Here is a 10,510-nt window from a genome sequence, read left to right as displayed (position 1 = left end):
TCGTCACAGAATCCGGCCGGAGTCGTCGCTTGGAGAGGAGAAAGACATTGTGTACAGTGGGTAGAGGTACAGTGATCTGGGATTGTGGGATAATGTGCATACGAGCAGTAACAGACTCTTAGCTCCCATACCAGTGATGATTAGACTTGCTAGTGCTCTGTAGCAGTCGATGGGAACGGGGAAATTCGTGTCAGGCAGATTTCCCATGTTTGTGTGAGACGCTATCGTTGTGCGCGTCACCTGGGTACGAACGCTTCACTTCACCGGTGGGTCGAAGTTGCGAACCGAGCCGTGTTGTGAGTGGAAAGGGTTCGAGTGCGCGCCAATTGTACGTAAAATACCGTGAGGTACTACCGCCGCCTACGCCACCTACTACTGAGTGAGCCAGCCACCCGTAGCGGGGTGCCTGATGTATGGGAATGGTGTGTAAGCCGGCAATATGAATGAATAAGTACCTATGTGTGTATTTCTGGTGATCAGTTAGTCTCTAAAAGCTTGAATTCGAGGTCAAGTGTTCCGTCAGATTGTCACGTAGCACCTGTGAGGTGGACGTGAAGTGTGGGCGAGGAGATAATCACTCTTTGTTGTCATCTTGTCAGTCCAGAGGGACTTACGTCTTGTGTACACAGACGTACAGTGTGTATGTGTGTGTGGCTACACATGGGAACAGAGTATACATAGATTAGCCAAGGCCTGAGAGGATGTCTATGTAATAATTATATTATTCCATTGTGGTAATTAATCATTTTTGATCGTCCGTGGGACGGAGTGATATCATTTCCATGTGTGGTCTTGCAGGTGTGGAATTCCAACACTGAGCGCTCAGGTATGTGTAATGCCAGTGATTCCTGGCAATGATTATTGTGGAGTGTATCACAGTGGGGTCTAAATTTCTTGTATTGTTCCCAGGGCCGTGACAAGTGTGATTTATATATATATGTATTGTGGTTGCAGTATTAACGTATTTTTGGTAGAATTTGGTGAGTGACGAGGCTGGCTGGAGAGACCGCCATCACTCTGTTGAGTAACGTAACTCTCGAGAGTGTTTATTGACATGCGTGATTGATAAATCATTCACCCATGTGATTTAGGAGTGCGAGATCTCTTTAGTGTTCCCAAAAACGTTTGATAGCTGTAGGCTACATGTGTCAGCAGTAATTATATATATATATAATCATAGTGTCACGGTGCCCAGTGTTATTGTGTTATTTACTGTGTGGTGATTGCAATATTTTGACCTATGATCTAGGGGTTATTGAGAGCACTGGGGTCATTTGCAACAGACAGTAAGTAAGTGTGTGCAGTATTCTAATATTTGGAAATTAGAGTACTTGTCGTGTGTGTTATTGCAGAGGGGTTGTTATTTGATGGTGATTGTTGCTAGTGTTGAGTATCACCGTATGTGATTGCAGTTCAGTAAAGCCATTGTGGGGCAGTGTTCTAGAGGGTTCATGTCCGGTATGTTATTTTACTAGGTTCTGCATTATTGTCATTTCAACAGGATTGTAACGTAAATCACTGTGATTTATCATTGTCGTGGGTGAACTCGGCTGTAGGCGAGTACTTGGGTACACATATATTCTCCTGGTTATCTGGTAGGACATCGAAGTCCAGTATTCAGTGAGGTGATTGCGAGGCAATTAATATAACGTAACCAAGGGAACGCCCATTGCTTTAAGAGAATTTGTTCTTTGACAATTTGAGTAACGTAGAATACGTTTGGGTTAATTTACTTTCCTGCAAGCAGCTACGGTAGTCTCGAGGAGCCTAGCCATCAGCCAGATAAGAATTAGAGTATTGTCTGTCGTAATTAACGGCCAGTGGGCCGAGAAATTGACGTGTTTCAGGAAGTCAAAGTAATTAACCTCGATCCTCGTTTGATCGACTCACATGAAGGCTACATTGTTCCATTAACGTAACGTCGTTATTTATCTGCCCGGAAGTACCGGCACTTGATTGACTCGTGGGAAGAGTAACGTCATTTTAGAATAACGTAAACGTGGTGCTAATTACTGTTATTAGCCACCTGAATTGGTCTGAGTATGGAAGGCTCAGACGGAAGTCATACCTTAATGTAAATTGCTGAGCCAGTGTGAAAGGTTGCGTATTTTAAATGTTTAATTATTGATCTTGAGGATAGTAATTAATTACTCTAAAGGTAATCACGAGTGATTACCGTTCTCTTAGCACTTTGGACATTGTAATTCAGAGTTTACCATCGCTGAGTGATTAGTAAACGATTAACGTAAATTAACGTAACTAGTAAAGAGATTAATCAGCTGTCTGGTAGTACAGGGATTAATGGGATTTTCTCACTGAATGCTCGACGGGTAGAGTGTTGTGTAATTTCCGCGTTACTAGTGACAGTTGTAAGAGTTATTAATTTAACGTAATTGTTATTGTGTTATTAACGTAAATCAATTGTTATTGATTGTTGATCGTCCGTGGGACGGAGTGTTAACGTAAGGATTAATTTGAGGAAGGGTTGCTGGAGTTGCCAGTGAACCCATTAGTTATTGTTGTCATTGAAAGACTACTGATTTGATTGCATTGCAACCGCTATTGCAGGTGTAGACTGCACTGAGGCGTAGAAGAGTAGGAGGTTACTGGAGACGTGTTTCAGAACCTACTGTGTCATGTGTTGTAATTGTGATTATAGATCTGTTAGTTCTTGTTTCTTGTTGATTCCTCTGTGGTCACGCTTATGTTCGAGTTAGTTCATTATGCAGTCCGAGGGGCTGGTGTCTAGCTGTCATTGATAGTGTCACAGGAAGGATTTCGAGTAAAGTCATTGACATTTCTTTTTGTTTTGTTGTAGTAGTTAGTACTTTATTGAATAAACTAAGTTGTTATGGTTAACACTGTCTTTTCGTTACACCCCCACACATTATTATTGTTATGCAAATGTTCTTCACACTCGACTAATAAAATTGAGACTGATTCTGAGCTTTGGATCAAATATACGGCACCACACAACAATAAATTATTGTTGTGAGAGCCCTTGACCTACTCGCTAGATTCGCTTCGGCGAATGGCGAAGGTCGACGGCCTAGTGGAGGGGATTTCAATTTTCTTTGGGGTCTCGGCGTTTGCTCGCGCCTAGTCAATTGTTCATACATGGTCCCAAAGTGAGGAATGAGCTGTTTACTACACTGGTGTGTTAGCTAAGCAAGTCCTTCCTCAGGCGACCTAATTGAATATCACGACAGGAATAAAGGTTAAAGAATTAAAGAAAATTCTTAAGAGATTTTCCGAGCTCAATTCCTTATACCAATTTCATTTTATTCCACAACTTAACACTCTCACAGTCAGTAAGCTAACGGTTCTCGCTGGGAGTAGCACAGATGGCAGGCGGTGACGTCAGCCAAGTAGACCTCCCGTGCTGTGATGTCATGTCACCAGAGTCGCATAACACGAGGGAAAGAGCACTCATTGATAGGTCTTACATATATAATCACTCGGTATACCTAGGAAGAGTAGGTGCTTTGCTCTCTGATTGGTTAAGTAAAACAGAGGGAAGGCAGCGTGCTCCACACCTGCCCGAGCACGCCAGGGAAGTCTGCCTGGGGTCGTTGTGTTGGAGAGACATGCTATCTCGTGGCTCGTCCGAGCCATGAATCAGCACGGTCTATAGCGACCATTAAATAAAACATTCGTTATCATGCCGTAACTGCGAATCCGTCTGGCCGGGTCAAGAGTCGCGGCGAGATGGTGTTTTCATATTTATGAGAGTACTGAGAGTGTGTCAAACATGCGGTCTAGCAGGTGCAACTAGTCTGCACTTGTGATCCATGTTTATTGTCAACATCTGAGGTCATCTGTTATATTGACCAAGATACCTGGCAGCAGTGGAAATGTGGAAGGCTATCCAGTGATTTGGGGAAGTCTCTTGTAGTAATTGAGTGAGAATTACCCCGCTCTTTGGGTTCCACCTCGCCTAGTCATCCATTTCGTCACTCGCAATCCACCACACCTTTGTACGAGCCATCCCACTCGTGTGTACTCACCTAGTTGTGTTTGCGGGGGTTGAGCTCTGGCTCTTTGGACCCACTTCTCAACCGTCAATCAACAGGTGTACAGGTTCCTGAGCCTATTGGGTTCTATCATATCTACACTTGAAACTGTGTATGAAGTCAGCCTCCACCACATTATCTCCTAATGCATTCCATTTGTCAACCACTCTGACACTAAAAATGTTCTTTCTAATATCTCTGTGGCTCATTTGGGCACTCAGTTTCCACCTGTGTCCCCTAGTGCCTGTGCCCCTTGTGTTAAATAGCCTGTCTTTATCAACCCTGTTGATTCCCTTGAGAATCTTGAATGTGGTGATCATGTCCCCCCTAACTCTTCTGTCTTCCAACGAAGTGAGGTTTAATTCCCGTAGTCTCTCCTCGTAGAGACTCCTGAACTGAGACAGAGCTCGTGAACTGGTCCAATGAGGTGGTAGAGCTACTTGGAATCAAGGTAGAAAATATGAATCTACTTATTATTTTAATATACAAACCGACAGATGCAACAGTTGAGGAATTCACTGAACAGATCCACAAAATAGAAAATATCCTTGATAACCTAGCAAACCCAGTACCAGATATCATCTTCCTCGGAGACTTCAATCTACCCAGTTTAAAATGGAGAATAGTAAACAATAACATCATAGCAGGAAGTCAACCTGGAAATAACCAACCACAGGTCAGAGAACTACTGAGATTCTGTGACAAATTCTCGCTCAGTCAGCAGATTACAGAACCAACTAGGAACGAGAACACGCTGGACCTGATATCACGAACAATGAGGAGCTAATCAGAGACATTACTGTCTCAGACACTACGTACTCGGACCACAAGCTCATTGAAGTGCAAACTAACATTAATAACGGTAGTCGGCCCAAGGGAAACAACAAGTGAGAAGGGCTATTCAATAAATTCAATTTTAATAATAAGAGGATAAACTGGGAGAAAATAAACAGGGAACTTACAAACATTCAATGGGAAAATGTTCTTAGAAATAAAAATCCTACACATGGAATAGAAAAACTGACTTCTGAAGCATATGAAGTCTGTCTGAAACATGTTCCTTTGAGGAAAGCCAGAAAGAGGTAAATGAAGAAAGAGAACGCAGACGACATTACAAAGGAAGGAAGAAATTAACGGAAATGCTTAAGCAGACACGACTCTCCATACAAAGAAGAAATAATTTAAACAGGGAGATTGAAGAAATCGAACAGAAACTGAAGCATTCCAATCAGACTGAAGAAAGGTAACTAGAACAGAAAGCAATTCAAGAAATAAAGAAAAACCCAAAATATTTTTTCACATATGCTAAATCAAATGCGAAAACCACTGCCATACTAAACATACTAGTTTACCTTTAAAAGCTTCATAGAAAACACCGACCTTACCTAAGCTTCTTAGTATGTTAAGATAAGCATCTTATTGCTTCGTAATTCCAATTATTACTTAACCTATTATAAGTATAGGTTATGTAATAATTGTAATTACGAAGGAATTAAATGCTTGTCTTAACATACTAAGAAGGTTAGGTAAGGTCGGTGTTTTCTATGAAGCTTTTCAAAGTAAACTAGTATGTTTAGTATGTCAAATATGCACGTATTAAATAAGTCAATATTGATTATACGAAAGTGCGAGAACGGGTTGGAAAAATGATAGGATGGATTACGAGAACCTTCAAGTCCAGAGATCCCATCACAATGGTTGTACTCTTCAAATCACTTGTGTTGTTCCGTCTTGAGTACTGCTCAGTACTCACTTCCCCCTTCAGGGCAGGAGAGATTGCTGAAATTGAGGGAATACAGAGAACATATATGGCACACATAGACGAGATAAAGCACCTAAATTATTGGGATCGTCTCAAAGCTCTCCAAATGTACTCACTAGAAAGAAGACAAGAGAGATATCAAATAATATACACAAAGAAAATACTGTAGGGACAGGTCCCAAATCTGCACAGTAAAATAACAACGTACTGGAGTGAACGACATGGAAGGAAATGCAGAATAGAGCCAGTGAAGAGCAGAGGTGCCATGGGCACAATCAGAGAACACTGTATGAACATCAGAGGTCCACGGTTGTTCAACGTCCTACCAGCGAGCATCAGAAATATTGCAGGAACAACTGTGGAGGTCTTTAAGAGGAAACTAGATTGTTTCCTTCAAGGAGTGCCGGACCAACCGGGCTGTGGTGGGTATGTTGGCCTGCAGGCCGCTCCAAGCATCAGCCAGGTGGACCAAACTCTCACAAGTCAAGTCTGGCCTCGGGCCGGGCTTGGGGAGTAGAAGAACTCCCAGAACCCATTCAACCAGGTATCAACCAGGTATCGTAGCTCATACCTCTCATTCTGGTGGCAAACCTTTGAACCTTTTCCAGTTTAGTCTTATGCTTGACTAGATATGGACTCCATATTGGAGCCGCATACTCCAGGATTGGTCTGACATATGTGGTATATAATGTTCTGAAAGATTCCTTACGCAAGTTTCTAAAGGCTGTTCTTATGTTAGCCAACCTAGCATATGCTGCTGATGTTATCCTCTTGATATGAGCTTCAGGGGACAGGTCTGGCATAATATCAACCCCCAGGTCTTTCTCTCTCTCTGACTCTTAAAGTATTTCATCGCCCAAATGATACCTTGTATCTGGTCTCCTGCTTCCTACCCCTAGCTTCATTACATTACATTTGCTTGGGTTAAACTCTAACAGCCATTTGTTCGACCATTCCTGCAGCTTGTCCAGGTCTTCTTCATGCCTCAAGCTGTCCTCCTCTGTCTTAATCCTTCTCATAATTTTGGCGTCGTCAGCAAACATTGAGAGGAATGAGTCTATACCCTCTGGGAGATCATTTACGAATATCAGAAACAGGATAGGTACGAGTACAGAGCCCTATGGGACTCCACTGGTGACTTCACGCCATTCTGAGGTCTCACCCCTCACTGTAACTCTCTGCTTCCTATTGCTTAAGTACTCCCTTATCCACTGGAGCGCCCTACCAGTTACTCTTGCCTGTTTCTCCAGCTTATGCATTAACCTTTTATGGGGTACTGTGTCAAAGGCTTTCTGACAGTCCAAAAAAATGCAGTCCGCCCATCCTTCTCTCTCTTGCTTAATCTTTGTCACCTGATCATAGAATTCTATCAAGCCTGTAAGGCAAGATTTACCCTCCCTGAACCCATGTTGATGGGTTGTCACGAAGTCTCTTCTCTCCAGATGTGTTACTAGGTTTTTCTCACAATCTTCTCCATCACCTTGCAAGGTATACAAGTTAAGGACACTGGCCTGTAGTTCAGTGCCTCTTGTCTGTCACCCTTTGTGTATGTTGGTACTACATTAGCAGTCTTCCATATGTCTGGTAGGTCTCCCGTTTCCAGTGACCTACTATACACTATGGAGAGTGGCAAGCAAAGTGCTCCTGCACACTCTTTCAAAACCCATGGCGAGATTCCGTCCGGCCCAACAGTTCTTCTCACATCCAGCTCCAATAGGTGCTTCTTGATCCAATCTCTTGTAATTTCGAACCTTTCCAAGGTCACCTGGTTTGTTGCCACCTCTCCTAGTGCTGTGACATCTCCATGTTCTATTGTAAAGACCTCCTGGAACCTCTTGTTGAGTTCTTCACACACCTCGTTGTCATTCTCTATGTACCTGTCCTCGCCCACCCTAAGTTTCATCACCTGTTATTTCACTGTTGTCTACCTCCTGATGTGACTGTGAAATAGCTTTGGTTCGGTCTTGGCTACATCATTTTCATACCTTTTCTCAGCTGCTCTTCTCACACTAGCATACTTGTTCCTGGCTCTCTGGTATCTCTCTCTCTACTCTCTGGTGTTCTGTTATTACGGAAGTTCCTCCATGACCTTTTGTTCAGCTCCTTTGTTTTCATACACTTCCTATTAAACCACGGATTCTTCATTTGCTTCTCTGTTTTTTCCTGTTGGGCTGGGACAAACCTGCTTACAGCCTCCTGACATTTTTGGGTGACATAGTCCATCATGTCTTGTACAGACTTGGTTCTGAGTTCTGTGTCCCAATGTATATCCCTTAAGAATTTATTCATCTCCTCATAGTTTCCTTTTCGGTACGCCAGCCCTTTGTTTCCCAGTTCTTTTTTGGGGGGTGATAATTTCTATTTCAATCAGGTACTCAAAGCTCAATACACTATGATCACTCATAACCAAGGGGGCTTTCAACTTAACTTTCCTTATATCCGACTCATTTAGGGTAAATATCAGATCAAGCAAGGCTGGTTCATCCCCTCCTCTTATTCTTGTCGGTCCCTTGACGTGTTGACTTAGAAAGTTTCTTGTTGCTACATCCAGCAGCTTAGCTCTCCATGTGTCTGGTCCTCCATGTGGGTCTCTGTTCCCCCAATCTATCTTCCCATGACTGAAGTCTCCCATGATTAGTATTCTGGATCCGTTCCTGCTAGCCACAGAAGCTGCTCTCTCTCTATTATATTGATGGTGGCCAAGTTGTTTTAATCATATTTCTGTCTGGATCTTCTGTCGATCGGTGGGGGTTTATATATGACTTCTACTATAATTTTCTGTCCTCCAGTTGCTATGGTGCCTGATATGTAGTCACTGAAACCTTCACAGTTCTGAATTACCATCTCTTCAAAACTCCAACCTTCTCATATTAGCAAAGCTACACCACCTCCTCCTCTCCTTTCCTCTCTTTCCTCACTAGATAGTAGCCTTGTGGAAACACTGCATTTGTTATGGTTTTCGTTAGCTTTGTTTCTATGAGTGCTATTATGTCTGGGTTTTCTTCTAGTGCCCATTCTCCGAGTTCACTTGTTTTATTTGTAATCCCATCTATGTTAGTGTACATTGCCTTGATGCTCACTTTCTTCTGTTCATTTTCTAATCCCTTACTTGGCGAGCATTCTGCTGGTGTGGGAAGCTGTTCCGTGGGTGAGAAGATCTGTGAGGTGGTTTGCAGGGTCTCAGAGGATTTTGGGGTGGGGGGTGGGGGGTTTAAGGGAAGGGGGAACAGGTAGGGTGTGTGTTAAAGAGATAAGGGGGACATGGAGGATACGGGGTGAGGGGGAGTAAGGATAGGGAGGGTATGGGATGGAGGGGGAGGGGGTGTCAGGGGGGAAGGCGGGAGGGGGGCATGGTGGGAAAGGGTGATAGGGTAAGAATGGGGGGGGGGAGGGAGGATGGGTGAGGAGTTGGGTGGGGGCAGGTAGGGTGAGAGGAAGGGAGGGTTTCTGTGCAGAGGGGGGTGGTGGTGTTGCCCTCCCCTCTGGAGTTACTGGGATGCTGGTTGTGGGTTCCCCTCTTATCTCTGGGACTGTTGTGTTGGGGGCTGCAAATTCCTGGTTTAGTGTGGTGGGGTGTGTGGTAGTGTGGTGGGGTGTGTGGTAGAGTGGTGGGGTGTGTGGTAGAGTGGTGTGGTGCATGGTAGTGTGGTGAGGTTGTGTGGTATTGTGATGGGGTGTGTGATAGTGTGGTGGGGTCTGTGGTAGTGTGGGTGGGTGTGTGGTTGTGAGATGGGGTGTGTGGTAGTGTGGTGGGGTGTGTGGTAGAGTGGTGGGGTTGTGTGGTAGTGTGGTGGGGTGTATGGTAGTGTGGTGAGGTTGTGTGGTATTGTGATGGGGTGTGTGATAGTGTGGTGGGGTCTGTGGTAGTGTGGGTGGGTGTGTGGTAGTGTGTTGTGGTGTGTGGTAGTGTGGTGGAGTGTATGGTAGTGTTGTAGTGGGGCGGGGTGTGTGGTAGAGTGGTGGGGTGTGTGGTAGTGTGGTGGGGTGTGTAGTATGTGGTGGTGTGTGTGGTAGTGTGGTGGGGTGTGTGTGGTAGTGTGGTGGGGTTGTGTGGTAGTGTGGTGGGGTGTGTGTGGTAGTGTGGTGGGGTGTGTGGTAGTGTGGTGGGGTGTGTGGTAGTGTGGGTGTGTGGTAGTGTGGTGGGGTGTGTGTTAGTGTGGCTGGGTGTGTAGTAGTGTGGTGGGGTGTGTGTGGTAGTGTGGTTGGGTGTGTGGTAGTGTGGTGGGGTGTGTACTCACCTATTTGTACTCACCTATTTGTGCTTGCGGGGGTTGAGCTTTGGCTCTTTGGTCCCGCCTCTCAACTGTCAATCAACTGGTGTACAGATTCCAGAGCCTACTGGGCTCTATCATATCTACATTTAAAACTGTGTATGGAGTCAGCCTCCACCACATCACTGCCTAGTGCATTCCATCCGTTAACTACTCTGACACTGAAAAAGTTCCTTCTAACGTCTCTGTGGCTCATGTGGGTACTCAGTTTCCACCTGTGTCCCCTTGTTCGCGTCCCACCAGTGTTGAATAGGTTATCCTTGTTAACCCGGTCGATTCCTCTGAGGATTTTGTAGGTTGTGATCATGTCTCCCCTTACTCTTCTGTCTTCCAGTGTCGTAAGGTGCATTTCCCGCAGCCTTTCCTCGTAACTCATGCCTCTTAGTTCTGGGACTAGTCTAGTGGCATACCTTTGGACTTTTTCCAGCTTCGTCTTGTGCTTGACAAGGTACGGGCTCCATGCT

The sequence above is a fragment of the Procambarus clarkii genome, unplaced genomic scaffold (assembly GCF_040958095.1).
Source record: "Procambarus clarkii isolate CNS0578487 unplaced genomic scaffold, FALCON_Pclarkii_2.0 HiC_scaffold_285, whole genome shotgun sequence".
Classification (NCBI taxonomy): Eukaryota; Metazoa; Arthropoda; class Malacostraca; order Decapoda; family Cambaridae; genus Procambarus; species Procambarus clarkii.
The sequence above is the reverse complement of the archived record's forward strand: the minus strand, read 5'-3'. Positions refer to the sequence as shown.